Source organism: Eschrichtius robustus, chromosome 6, assembly GCF_028021215.1.
Source record: "Eschrichtius robustus isolate mEscRob2 chromosome 6, mEscRob2.pri, whole genome shotgun sequence".
In the NCBI taxonomy this organism is placed as follows: domain Eukaryota; kingdom Metazoa; phylum Chordata; class Mammalia; order Artiodactyla; family Eschrichtiidae; genus Eschrichtius; species Eschrichtius robustus.
The window spans coordinates 34,278,483-34,293,381 of NC_090829.1; positions in this window are offsets into that span (position 1 = coordinate 34,278,483).

The following is a 14,899-nucleotide window of genomic DNA, read 5'->3' on the forward strand; positions in this document are numbered from 1 at the left end:
AAAGATGTGTATAATAGCATGGTTTATATATACATTTTTTACATGGAGACAATCTGTACATCAGAAAGATAAATGATAAATTCATGCAATAAAATACCATCCAGATTAAAATGAATTGAACTAGAGATTTCACACACCATTGTAATTATAAATGTTAGAAAAAACACAAAAAAGTACTAGAATACGGAAGTGTAGCAATAAATAGTTTTCAAAAGGCAAAATAGCAGCATATATAGCATCTATAAGATGGTATCTACACACACACACACACACACACACACAGACAGAGCAATACAAACACTAGTATAAGTACAAGCAAATGCAAGGAAAATAAGAACACCAAATTCAGGCTAATGTTAACACAGGGAAGGGAGGAGAGATGCAATCAGAGAAGAAGATACAGGAAGACCTTAACTCAATTGGCAATTTTCTATCTTTTAATGTCAGTGTGGGAATATCTGTACTTATATGAATCTTCATGTATTTTGATATGTCTTGATATTTTACAAATTTTAATATAAAGTTTAAACAAATGAAAAAAAGATATACCAGGCAAACTCTAATCAAAAGATGGCCCATATCACATTATTAATATCAGAAAAAATACATCTTTTGGCAAACCCATTAATAATATAAAGAGTCATTTTTCAGTGTAAAATAAAGACACTTAGAAACCTGAGTACATATGTACTGAACAGTGTATCTCCAAAATACGTAAAGCAAAAACAGACTTGTTAAGAGAAATCAATAACTCCTCTGATCACAGAGAAACAATTTACACCCCTCTCTCAAATGGAGAGATCAAAAAGACAAAATTAAGAAGTTTTGAACAGAATTAACAAGCTTATTCTAATGACATGAGTGTTTGTGTAAAATACACATTTTCTACATAGTTTTTGCCAACGTATATAACATCTAATAAAAAAATTTATATTAGGACAAGAGTAATTTATAAAGTAGCAAAAAATAGCTCTAAATACTAATACCTATACTGAGAAAATGATAAAATTTTATTGACGGATATAAATAAGTGATCTAAATAAGTAGAAAGATATAAAATGTTGATGGGTGAGAAGACAGACTACTAGGAAGATGGCAATTTTCCTAAGTAAATCTTCACATTCAATGCAATTGCAATCAAAATATCAGCTATATTTTTCATGAACCTCGAAAAGTCAATTTTAAAATTCATAGAGAAAAAAAGGTCACAAATAGTAAAGACTGCATTGGCGTAAAAGAATGAAGAGTTGACTTGTGACACGTGAATTAGTTATTGGTTCAGCGATAGACAAAGAGACCAGTGGAAAAGAACAGAGCACCCACAAAGACACTCATAACAATACAGAACTTGCTATATATGAGAGTTGACATAAATCGGTGGGTGAAAGGTGGACTATTCTACAATGCTGGGACAACATATACATGAAAGGAAAATATGTGTAGTGTAGGAATTTCACCATGCTTAAGTCAAAACCCAGATCGATTAAAGGCATAAAAATTTTAAAGTTTTGCTTCCCACATCTGTAAGTAAATACGGGAGGATATTTTTATGGCCTCTCAGTAATGAAGGCTTTATTTAACGGGACATAAAAAGTACATACGAAACATAAAGAGAAAGACTAATAAGCATACTGAAATCTTCTAAAGATATAATTTTGAAAGCTCACATATACAAAGTAGAAAAGCCACAGGTTGGGAAAAGCCATCTGCAATGCATATAATAAAAGAGTACCGATAGAAACCTAAGTAGAACTACTACAGAATAAATAGAAAAACTCAAAAAAAAAAAAAAAAAAAGACATTAACAGGTAATTCGTTGACAAAGAGAACCAAGTGACTAGCAAACATGAAAGACTGTGTCATGTTGGGGGAAATTTTTAAGTCTTTAGAGAACCACTTCAACAGATTATCAAATTGATAAAAGTCTGACAATACTAAGTATGAATAAATGTATAAAAATGGGAACTTTCAAAATTTATGGGAGAAATATAAATCCTATACTACTTTAAAAAGCAATTTTTCATTACTAATAAAAGACATTCATTCAATTGATTTCAACTTAAAGTTACCCCCTAGAAAAGCTTTTATACAGGTCTACAAGTAGTTATGCGGAAGGATTTTGATTACATTTCTTCCGTAATGGGAGAAATATTAGAAACAACCTAAATATTTACTAATATGAGAATTCGTGGTATAATCATGCAGTTAAATATTGTATATCAAGCAAAAGGAATGAAGTAAATCTACATATCAATTTGCCAGAACTTTAAGAAATAAGGTTGAATGAGAAAAATTATGGTAAAATAACATTCATGTAAAATTATAAGATATACATAAATACTATATACTGTTCATGGACATACTATAAAGAATGACAAATATGAATGCAAAATCAGAATAGTGATTTCCTCTGGGCAAGCAGGTGAAGATAAAGGATGAAGGGAGATGTATAAAGACCATCAACCAAATCTGGAATTTTTCTTAACTTGTAAAAATATGAACAAATGTAGTCAATGTTAGCATTTATTAATCCTGGGTGAATAGATGGGTATCTGCTATGTTATTCTCTGAAATACTATATTTAAAAATTATGAATGAATAAATGCGATCAAAAAATAATCAAAAGTTTGGTCTAACTTATATGGAGGAAGTCTACTGAGGAAATTAATCATTTGTTTTTTAATGCTACATCTTTATTATTATAAGAAAGGTATATTGGGATTGGATTAAGTGCAGTCATGATTGAAATGGTATCAATACTTTTAATTCTGATCTGGAAAATGGAATGTGAATAAAGCAAGCATAATAAAGACGTGTTCTGTGGCCTAGATCTAATCAAGAGAAGCCCACTACCATTTACATTAAAAATGCAAATGATGAAATAGACACACAAAAGCATTCCTCCTCCTAGTCCACCAGTCATCAGTCCACTAGCAGAAGCTCTTTTAAATGAAACTCTTCATAGCAGTAGAAATCATCAGTAGCAGAGATCACCCAGAACAATACTAGTATTATAATTGTCAACACATGCCACTGATATTTTTCAATATCATGGCATTTTATGCCACAAAAAATGCAAAGTGGACTACAGAAAGAGTCAAACGAATAATCTCAACAAAACCATAATCTACTGAAGCAAATGCCATTGCTTAATTCTCAGACTTCATTTTTTTGTTAAATTATCATCATTGGGTACAGTGATCACTCCCTTCACAAAAATCTTTCATCATTTGGATCTTGGAAGCCTACTCTCTTGGTTCTCATTTTTTTCAATTATCACTCATCCTCAGTCTCCTTTGTTGTTTCCTTGTCATCTCCCTGACCTCTAAACACTGAAGGGCTATAATTGCCAAATTTATATTCCTTGCCTGAATCTTTCCACTGATTTCCAGACGCATATATCCAACTGTCTATAATACATCTCCACTTAGAAGTCTCTGACACACCCCAAACTTCTGGTTTCCAGCCTCCACACTAGGATGCTCTTTCTGCAACTCTCCTCAGTAGATGGCAACGTCATTCTCCCAGTTGTTTATCAGAAAACCTGGAATTCTCCTTGACTTCTTGAATTCTCTTCCTTCCCCCACATTCAGCAAAAAGCAATATCACTTTTTTTTCCCCCACAATATATTCACGATCTGGTGCTACTCATCACCTTGATAGCTACTACACTCGTTAATTCCACCATCGTCTCTCCTTTGAATTGTCACAGCATCCTAGTCAAACAATGTCATCATTCTGTTCAAAACTCTTTGGATGGCTCCTTTGGTCAGAAAAAGCTTAGGGGCTTTCAGTACCTTCCCAGGCCATATGTAACTACCTTGTACCTTGAGTATAACCTGCCTGAGGCCTTTCTACATGCTGCTTCCTCTGCCTGAAATGCTCTGCCTTCCTGGCCTAAACCCTCTTTCAGGAACCTTAATAGATAAGTTTTCCCCAGTCATTTACAAAATATCAACTACCATTTTTTCCCTGGTTTTTTTCCCTCCACCAAAGTTAACACTTTCCAAGTAATAATTAGTAATTAGACAGTAAGTAATTGTCCCTCCCACCTAACCTCTAGTGCCTAGAAGAGAGCCTGGTAGGTGGCAGGCACTTGGTATTTGTTGAATGAACAAATAAATGCCACAAATACTTAAAGATATCCATATCATCAATTTTGCCTCTAATCATATTTGTTTTGCTCTTATACTTTTGTTTTTTTACTATTCATGTAATGATCTCCAGTGAGATTTTTATATCCTCAGAATATATATATTTGCTATATATTCTGACTCTTGCATAAATACAGCAAATGTGGACAGGAACACACCCTATTCAAGGATTATTTTGAAAGAAATGTAAAAGGGCATCCCCAAAAGACAAAATATGTAGTAGTGTTTTGTTAACAAATTAATTTTTAGTGAATACATTTTATATACTTATATGTATTTTATATACCTAGATGTAATGTACGTCTAGGACTTACACTCTATATGAACATGTAATATAATTCCTATCGCTGCTCTCCCAAATATTTGTTAAAATTCACCATTAGGGAAAACCCAAACGGTCAATGTGTCAGGAAAACTATCTAGAAAGGAATAAGCCCTGTCAGAGACATAATTCTGTAAGTGGTGCTGCATGTCTGATCTGCCCATTTTTATGTGAAATCTTCAAAGAAATATCTGGTGTGATTAGAGTCCAAAATCTTACCTATAATAAAGAAATGTTTCGCCACAGAATCTCTTTGAAGATAACACCAGCGTATGTTAAGAACTGATTCAAATTAGTAAATGGACAATATTCAGTTTATTAAAATCTTAATCATAAATAATATAAACAAAACTCTACCAAATCCTTCAATGTGAGATTACGGTTACTTGCCAATCCACTTCACTACGCTATTTATAACTCCATTGGCCAGATGGGGATAAAAATCCTCAATGGCTTAAAGAGTCTACTCTGTTTCCTCCTCAACTTTCTCTTGCAGAAATCCAGTATCAGTTCAGTTTGAACGAGTACCCTTCTTGCTCAGAGCTGACACACAAAGAAATAAAAAAGGGCGAGACTGTGCCTTGCACTGACAACATCTAGGTTCTAAATTATGGACGTTTATTCATCTATAACTTCGTTCTAGATATTTCTGATCCTATATACAGCTGCAAAGATTTGTTCAAATGTTGGAATTGCAATTATAGTTCAATATTTTTCAATATAAAGCATAGGCTTTAGCTGTTTACTATCTGGGGATAATTCTTTGATCTTTGTGCTTCAGTAATGGTGTGTTTCATAAACATCCCTTCTTTTTTTTTAAATTATTTATTTATTTATGGTTGGGTCTTCGTTTCTGTGCAAGGGCCCCGTCCAGCTGCGGCGAGCGGGGGCCACTCTTCATCGCGGTGCGCGGGCCTCTCGCTATCGCGACCTCTCTTATTGCGGAGCACAGGCTCCAGACGCGCAGGCTCAGCAGTTGTGGCTCACGGGCCCAGCTGCTCCGCGGCATGTGGGATCCTCCCAGACCAGGGCTCGAACCCGTGTCCCCTGCATTGGCAGGCAGATTCTCAACCACTGCGCCACCAGGGAAGCCCCCTAAACATCCCTTCTTATCATTAAGAAGAGAACTACTTCCAGGATGAGTAGAACTTGAAAGGATACACCACTCTTTTCTTTGGACACTCCCCGATTCATTTTATCAGTTATCCCCCTGGAAATAGCAGCAGCAGCTATTTCTGAATACTTCTGATTTTTCTTTTGTGCTATCATCTTGTTTCTTTCTTTACTTTTCACAACATCTGAGTTAAAGTAATAGCTAGCACCACAATAAGTACCTGATACATGCCCAACTAAATTTTAGTATGAATATAATACATATGAAAATCATTATGCACATAAATGAGCCCACCTTTCAATATCATATATATATATATATATATACTTTTGGCCTCTGAGGTATGTGGAAGTGTGGTTGACAGCAGTATTACTATTCTCCTAACACTGAAATTGAGAAGCTGAGCCAGTAATGTGAAGCAGGATGTGACAGACAAACTAAAGTTGGGGGGCTTGGGGGAGAGGAACTCCAGGAGGGAGGAGAGTTTGGCTACAGAACGAGGACTTGCAGCAGCACATGTAACAGCTGAAGACTTGGTATTAGTTTTTCTGCACTCCCTCTGTTCCAGAATGTGTTTCATTAATCTCCCAGCACATATCTGAGATCTGGAATTCTTTTGCCTTCATTTTGACAAGAATGTGAGGTTAAGCAGAAGGCAGTGAGAGGCATGACATGACAGAAGTAAGTAAAGCTAACGAGGAGTCCCTAGTGCTATTCTGGTAGCTCCAAATTATTTTAATTGCAATAATAATTTTCTCTCTCTGCAATACAAACAGGCTTTATTAATTATGGTGACCCTGACAACCAAGTCAATGAGCTACTTTTTCTTCATCCTTATGAAAATGTGGTTCTTATTTTATTCAATATGCCTTACACATTGCTTTCCTAACCATCATTTATAGGACTTTAATCATGAGGCTAGGATTTAAACTTTCTACCCTAAGGTCTTTAATACATAGTCAAAATGCCTCTCTCATGTCTAAATGGGGATCCATAAAAAGCTGAGGAATTCAGACTCTCTGCTCACTTGACCTTTCTGAGCCAATGGAGTTATAGTGTAGTACTCCAATCGAAGTTCTGACTTTTGGTCCCTAGTTCCCTTCTAGTAATAACTTTTCAGCTTGGTTTAGTATAAATCCTCAAAATACTTCATCCACCCCTCCCTACCTTTGTTCCTTCTTTCTACACCTTGCTCCACAGGTAGCTTCTAGACTGGTCTGGCAAGAGTCATGCGAAAACCAGTCTGGATGGCATGAAAGATGCCAGTCTGTATGGCATGAAAGATCAGGAAATAGTGGGACATAGGGTTGGGAAGGCAGGTCAGACCTAGATTATAATGATGATGAATCCCAGGTTTTTGTCTGATTTTCTGGAATTTATGGTATGGACAGTGAGAATCATTGAAGGGTTATAAGGCCCAAGAACTGTTTAAATGAGTAATTTGGACCTATTATAGATAGATCTCAGTGCCAGGCCACACTGGCTGTCTACTGCACAACTCCATGAGCCACCTGCCAGTTTTACTGCAGTCCATGGCGTGTGCCCCATCTGTATAATGTGATCACCCTAATCAGATATATGCAGGTAATTTGCAGCTAGTTATATAGTTTTTCAGTAATCTAGGCAAATAATTATTTGAAACAAACAAGGTTTGTTTTGTTTTGTTTTGTTTTGTTTTGTTTTTGAGGTGTGGAATAGAAGATGAATTAAAAGACTACTGCGATTGTCTGCAAACACAGTAAGTGTTGGGTTAGGATCTAGCAGTGAGAATAAAAAGAACGGAGTAGATGACAAAGCCACTGTGAAGCAGAAAGCAACAAAACAATGACTCATTAGATGCATGGAGGAAGAGAAAATCTGAGGAAAGCTAATATGGATGACTTTGAGATTGTTCATCATTTCAACTCTCCCTATGAGGCAAAGTTAAAAAAGATGGATTGTGTGTTCGATATATTTTGCTTGGGGCAGAAGTGGAACTAGAGAGTAGGCCTTCTGACTCCCGATCAAAGACTTTTCCCCAGTATTCTATCAAGATTTTCCATTAAAAAAATTCTCATTCTCCTTTTACTTTATACTTCTAGAAGACAAGTTACTCAATATGCTTAGCATTTTGATCAATTCATCAAAAAACAAAATCGTTAGATGAAGTTATTTTACATTTTCTCCCCCATGCATTGATCTTCCACTATAAATATTAAGATCAATACCAGATATATTTGAGAAGGGAAGAATCTAATATTTAAAATGAGCTTGCCTTGCCAATCACTATACGAGAAATTTCACATTTTATTTAACCACAGCCCTGTGGAGTTACATGTTTTCTGTACTTTACAAGTGAGAAGACTGGCTGAGAGAAGTGAATCAAATCCCCAGGCTCCCATGGCGAGAAAATTAAGGGGTTGAGATTCAAGTGCAGGTCTAACTATAGAGGCCTTCCTTGTCCACTCTTAGTAGATAATATCTCAGCATAGATAGTTCTAATCGTGGTGAGGCTGCTGGAGGAGATAGAAGAGTAAAAGCAATACTTATTTTTCCTCTTGGCTTCATTCTTTGCTGTCAACATTGTTTGATAAGTTTTATTTAAACTGGACACTACTAACTGAAGCTCTTATGGTGATAAAATTATCTGATTGTGTTTTGTGTGCAGGAAAGCTTATCTGAAATCTCCAAGTATCATCACTGAAGGGTTCACTACTACAATTATGATAGGTTGGGTGCCATCTATTCCAACAGATCAGTGTCAAATCATCTCAAGTCTAACAAAGTGTGTTTCCTCTAAAGCAAAACCAACACAAAATATACTGCCTAGTCTAAACTAAGAGTGAGGATGCCTAATAAATAGGCCAACCAGACTCTAGGTGTATGTTCCTCCATGTTAGAGACATGAAAGAACTATTTTGCAGTGGAGGCATGGGATACTTGAATAGTAATGGTAATTCAAGTGTGATACTAGCAAAGTCATTAATATTAAGATGAGGTTGCAGTTAAAGAGAGACCAGTCCCGCCCCCAAGGCACTGTAGAAACTAGTATAAAACTGCTTTAAAGGGTACAAATGGGAAAGAACCTATTCTGTGTATATGTCAAATTTGGCTAAAGGCATTCATATTTTAATTTTAAAAGCATCAGTGGAGCACCTACTGGATATCAGGCTCCATGTTAGGGCTTAAGGATGACAAAGAGAAACAGGACACGGCCCTGCCCGTAAGAACCTTCCGGTCACCTAGAGAAACCAAAAAGAAAACAATCTGGCCCTCTCTGTCAGCAAATCACATCTGTGTCTATAAAGTTGGTCACTATGAATTAAAACTTGAAAAAAAACAGAGGAGAAAAACTCAGTCATATACCTGTAACTATATTAGGAAAGCAGAAGGTCACATTATCTTGTGGATTTGCAATAGTGCCATTTTTTTGGTCAAGATTTTCTGTTATGACTTAAAAGAGAATAAAAATTGAAACTAGTATTTCTGGGGGAAGAAATGGCATAGAGACTTCAGGTGCTTGGTTTTCATAGACCAACCTGTGAACAGATAAGGAAGGGAAGCCAATTAAAGGCCATTTCAAGTCTGAAATGACAGGCCATGCTACATCCTTAAAACCCACTGCAGTCCTCAGAAACCCAAGCCGCTCTGAAGGTGCAAGTAGAGTCTAGAAAACTCATGACCCTGAGAGGAAACATCCAAAGTCACTCTTGATTCAGACAAAGAAAATACACTGGGTGTCCCCCAGGTGGGAGGGTCTCCAAAATGTGTTTCCTGTGGCAAAGAGGAACACAAAGCACCTCTGGTCTGGGAAGGACTCTGGAACTAAAAAGCAGAAAGGGCCATGTGGCATTTCCCATAAAGGAAAGCCAATCTTTCATTAAATTAAGATTGTAAACATTTCATATCCCATACTTTCAATTCCACTCTGCTTTCCTACTTCCCTCCATCCTTCCCCCTTTCCTTCCCTTCTTCCTTACTATAAATGGCTACAGAAATTAGTATATTTCACAAAACAAGGATCATAAGAAGCCAAAGATCACATAAGCAAGTAATGATAGTAGACTTTTGATAAGGTATTTATTTTTTTCTTCTTTTAAATTTTTTAATTTAATTTTTTTTATACAGCAGGTCCTTATTAGTCATCAATTTTATACACATCAGTGTATACATGTCAATCCCAATTGCCCAATTCACAACACAACCCCCACCCCCCCACCACTTTCCCCGCTTGGTGTCCATACGTTTGTTCTCTACATCTGTGTCTCGGTTTCTGCCCTGCAAACCGGTTCATCTGTACCATTTTTCTAGGTTCCACATACATGCGTTAATATACGATATTTGTTTTTCTCTTTCTGACTTACTTCACTCTGTATGACAGTCTCTAGAGCCATCCACGTCTCAACAAATGACCCAATTTCGTTCCTGTTTATGGCTGAGTAATATTCCATTGTATATATGTACCACAAATTCTTTATCCATTCGTCTGTCGATGGGCATTTAGGTTGCTTCCATGACCTGGCTATTGTAAGTAGTGCTGCAATCAACATTGGGGTACATGTGTCTTTTTGAATTATGGTTTTCTCTGAGTATATGCCAGTAGTGGGATTGCTGGATCATATGGTAATTCTATTTTTAGTTTCTTAAGGAACCTCCATACTGTTCTCCATAGTGGCTGTATCAATTTACATTCCCACCAACAGTGCAAGAGGGTTCCCTTTTCTCCACACCCTCTCCAGCATTTGCTATTTGTAGATTTTCTGATGATGCCCATTCTAACTGGTGTGAGGTGATACCTCACTGTAGTTTTGATTTGCATTTCTCTAATAATTAGTGATGTTGAGCAGCTTTTCATGTGCTTCTTGGCCATCTGCATGTCTTCTTTGGAGAAATGTCTATTTAGGTCTTCTGCCCATTTTTGGATTGGGTTGTTTGTTTTTTTTTTGATATTGAGCTGCATGAGCAAAGGTATTTACTTTTGATAAGGTATTTATTTCTTTGAAAATGTTTTCTATTGTAGCTTGACAAGAACTTGGTAACCAATGATATCATAATTGAAGCATTTATAATTCAGATTTTATCATTCTTTTATTGAAGTTTCTAACTATATAGAAAAAGCATCATTGGTAGAATAGTTGGCAGGTACTATGAGGGTCAGCACCCCTTCCCTGGAAGTTCAACTCAAATCCCCATCACATGGCCACAGAGGGGTGACTGGCCTCTTTGGTTCTGGCATCACACCCAAGCTGATTATGTCTTGGCCTATTTCATGTGCTCATCCGACCCAGCTTCTCTAGCACCACTACTTACAGCAGGGGCACTCCCCTACCTGCATCACAAACCCACACTCTGCATGCTCTATTTTATGGGCAATCACTTTTTACCTTTCATCTTACATCCCAACACCAGAGCTTATAATTTTCTGATTAAATATAGGTGTTCAAATGATGAAGTAACCCAAAAGAAATAAATATGCAATTCAGCGACTCTGATGGTAATTTTATTGCAGATGCTAAAAAGTTAATTTTCCCTGCCTTTATAAATAGTCATATTTCAGTTTTCACATCTGTTTGGAAAAGTTCAACAAGGAAGAGGTATTACTACACAAGGAATATGGACCCTCTAAAAAAAAAATTACCCAAATTAGAGTTTCACGGGACAGAAATGCTCCTTTATCTGCTATTTTTAAGTTAATTTTTTTTTTAAAAACATAGGCAATGATGAGATGACATAAAAAGAAAAAAAAATAAGGATTTTCAAAGTGTTTTCCAACTACATGAAATGCCATTGAACCCTCTGCGTAAGCCCCTCTGTTCCTGCAGGCAAATTTTGTGTAGGAAATTTCAACAAGCAGAAGAGCAGTCACAGAGATAACGCCGCAATAAGATTTCCCCGCAGTCAGTGCAGATGTGACCCGAATGCACTATTAAACACATTGCTCCCACAAGGAGAGGCGGCAGGAATTCAACAGTTGTGAGTATCCATATAGCTCTCCATCTATCACATTCCCTTCTGAGGTTAAGCTCTGTCATATGCCCATTTCAGTTTGATGTAATTGGAAACAGTTTACGTTTTTCTCCCTCAGGCAACAGTCTTGATTTTTTTTTTTTTTAACCCCTTATTCTCCCAAGACAAAATTATTATCTCAAGTCCCCATAAACCAAAACCCTCTATTCATTGCCTCTGGGCATTTAAAAGTAGAAAGCCAACTTTTTGGACTGTTTCTGGAAAACAGTGTTTCAGTGACATTTGTGCCCTTTCAACGTAACCCAGTTATTGTAGCACAGTAGTTTGGAGGAATATTGGAGGAATCCTTTACTACATCTGTATTTATACTATCTTTCTGTTGAAGTACATATTTAAGTGCATATTTACTGTATTCCCTGAGTGCTATTGGGAATGTCTGCTGTCATTAGTTATGGTGTTGGTAATAATATTTTAATTGCATATGCTGCATTAATACTTCTGTTCAGACTAGCCTAATCTAGTATTTCTAGAACTCATTTTCAGCTTTCGCTGTAAAAGTCTTTTGTGTATTAAATTGTTTCGTCAAAGGAAAATTGTCAGGGTTTCCTTTTCCCCCACCTCCCTAGCCACTATTGGAAGAGTTCCCACTATAATAGGGGGAAAAAAATCACACAAAGAAGCATTAGTGAAATAATGAATCACACCTGAACTGCCCTAGCCTAACTGTAATATGTAATTACAGGTGGCTACACAGTTAGAACCATTTTGTTTTAATAACGCCTCCATGTGTCTAAGTACCTAATGCCTCTCACGAGGTTAGATAAAAAGTACGGTATTTCTCTCTTCCTCTTATAAACTACTACAAGAAATGGGGAGGACGATCCTTACAATGATAGCAGTGACAGCTATATCACAGTCTTTACTGAATGACCAAGCACCGTGGTAAGTCTCACTCATTTCCCCTGCACTGTACTTCAGATACACCAGCATCTGCTTCTGATCCCATGTCATACAGAGTCAGGTCCTCTCCAAGTCCAAGAGAAATGATGAGTTAATGTTACAAGGCAGAGTGCATGCTCAGAGAAACTACTAATTATCAGCAAGACAAGCTGCTTTCCTGGGGACTGATGGCGCAGCAGTTGGCTAGTGGGTGTGCCCATCTCCTGGGCCTTCCAGGACTCTATTTTAGGAAATAGACTTACCAGAACCAAGGAAGTCTAAAGGAGCACTGTGCCTCACTGTAATTGAATTCACTGATACTTAGGGCTTAAGTTGATGTAAAACATTTCATTTCCCCTTCAGTTACCACTGTTAACTACTCAAGACTGTTGAAAGAATATGCAGAAAAAAATCACAACTTTTATGTTTATCCAGATCAACCGATTTATGATTTTTAATAATGTGAATTCTTGAATAAAAGTAAAAACACGTAATGGCTGTTTAAGAATAAAACTAGCTTGGATGAGGTTCAAATTCTTTTCCTCTTAGGGACAGATGATTCAAAAAGCAGAATTATATCTTTTCGTATATAACTTAGCTGGGAATATGCCTTTGTAACTTGAAAGTGAAAGATAATTACGACCATTTGTGATATTCAATTTTTAGGTTTTGTGAACAATTAGTTTCACCTAAGAGGACAGAAAGAGAAATGGTATATATGTACAATAATGATTTCAATAACAATCAAGAGAACTTGTAAATATCAACCTTAAAACAGGAGAGCTTTGGGATACGTCACCGACTACGGTAAGGAAACTAGCTTAAGTAAACAAACTCAAATATTTTACCTTCAAAGTTTCAAACACAAAGCTTCTAGAGATATTAAGTTGCAGCTCAGACTTTATATAATTTCATTTTAGATATCTGAATAAAACGGAATCTGATACCACAATCAGAATTTTACTTATTTTGCTTTAATTTGGCCTTTCTTGCATTTGTGAGAAAGTCTTGATTCCTTCTAGAATATTTTGGCATCTTCCATCAAATTGATTTACGCCCTTTCCTGTAAAGCATAAGGTACATACTAGAACTGTGTGTGTGCCTTATGGGTCACCTTCAATCCCTGTTAAGTAGAGGTTATCAGCAAGCATAATGGAAAGGTCTAAAAACTGAGAATCAATGATATATTATTAAAAGTTATCAGCTACTTGCACTCTGGTTAACCACGCCAGTTAAGGTCACAGCCCCAAACTATGCTATTCAAAATCCAGAAGTTATAGATGCATTTGGTTATAGATTGATAACTACTCTGTGTGTATGTGGATGTGTGTGTTAGAGAGACAGAGATATTGGGGGGCAAGGCATTTGTTTCAAATATCCTGACAAACTTCTAAGAAGCTCTGGTCACAACTCAAGAACAAAAGGTGACGTATACAGCTTAGATGGAGTCTTCACACAGGGCAGCCCAATTCCTATTAGGGGAGCAGAGCCGAGTATCTCTTTTGCTGAAAATCTTAGAAAACTTAGCTGAACAGCTATGTTCATCCTAAACTCCTCAAAAGGATATATTTGCAGATGTCAAAAAGCTTGGTGATACACACAGCGTGCTGGATGACAATACTAGCATCCGAAAGATCTTGGCGAACTATACTGATAGCTAGAAGCATCAAGATTACATTTAATATAATATAAATTCTGGGCTTCCAGTTAAACATGGTAGTTTGAACACCTGCATTTTTTCTACTCTTTCCCAAAACTCTATTATAATAACAGTGAAGGAATTTTAAAAAGACAAATATCCAAGGTCAACGAGAATGGGAGACAAGATCACAACAGAGAAATGAGAACAAAAGTTCTGAAGCAGAAAACCAGATGCAGAAGCAGTAGCTGTCTTAGTGTAGCTGGAAAGAGAAAACAAAACCAATAAGAAACAAGTTGTGGAATCTAAAAAAAATGGTACAAATAAATTTATTTACGAAACAAATAGAGTCACAGATGTAGAAAGTAAACTTATGGTTGCCAGGGATAAAGGGAGGGGGGATAAATTGGGAGATTGGGATTGACATATACGCACTACTATATATAAAACAGATGACTAATAAGGACCTGCTGTATAGCACAGGGAACTCAACTCAATACTCTGTAATGACATATATGGGGAAAGAATCTAATAAAGAGTGGATATATGTATATGTATAACTGGTTCACTTTGCTGTACACCTGAAACTAACACAACATTGTAAATCAACTATACTCCAATAAAAGTTTAAAAAAAACTAACCCAACATGCCAGGATGGCACATCATTAAATTAAGAAGACACTAACAAGTTCAAAAAAAAAGAGTAAACCATCATGCATGTCTCTTTTCAAAATACATATGCTTATAAAGTTAAAAAAAAGAAACAAGTTAATTCATATCACAG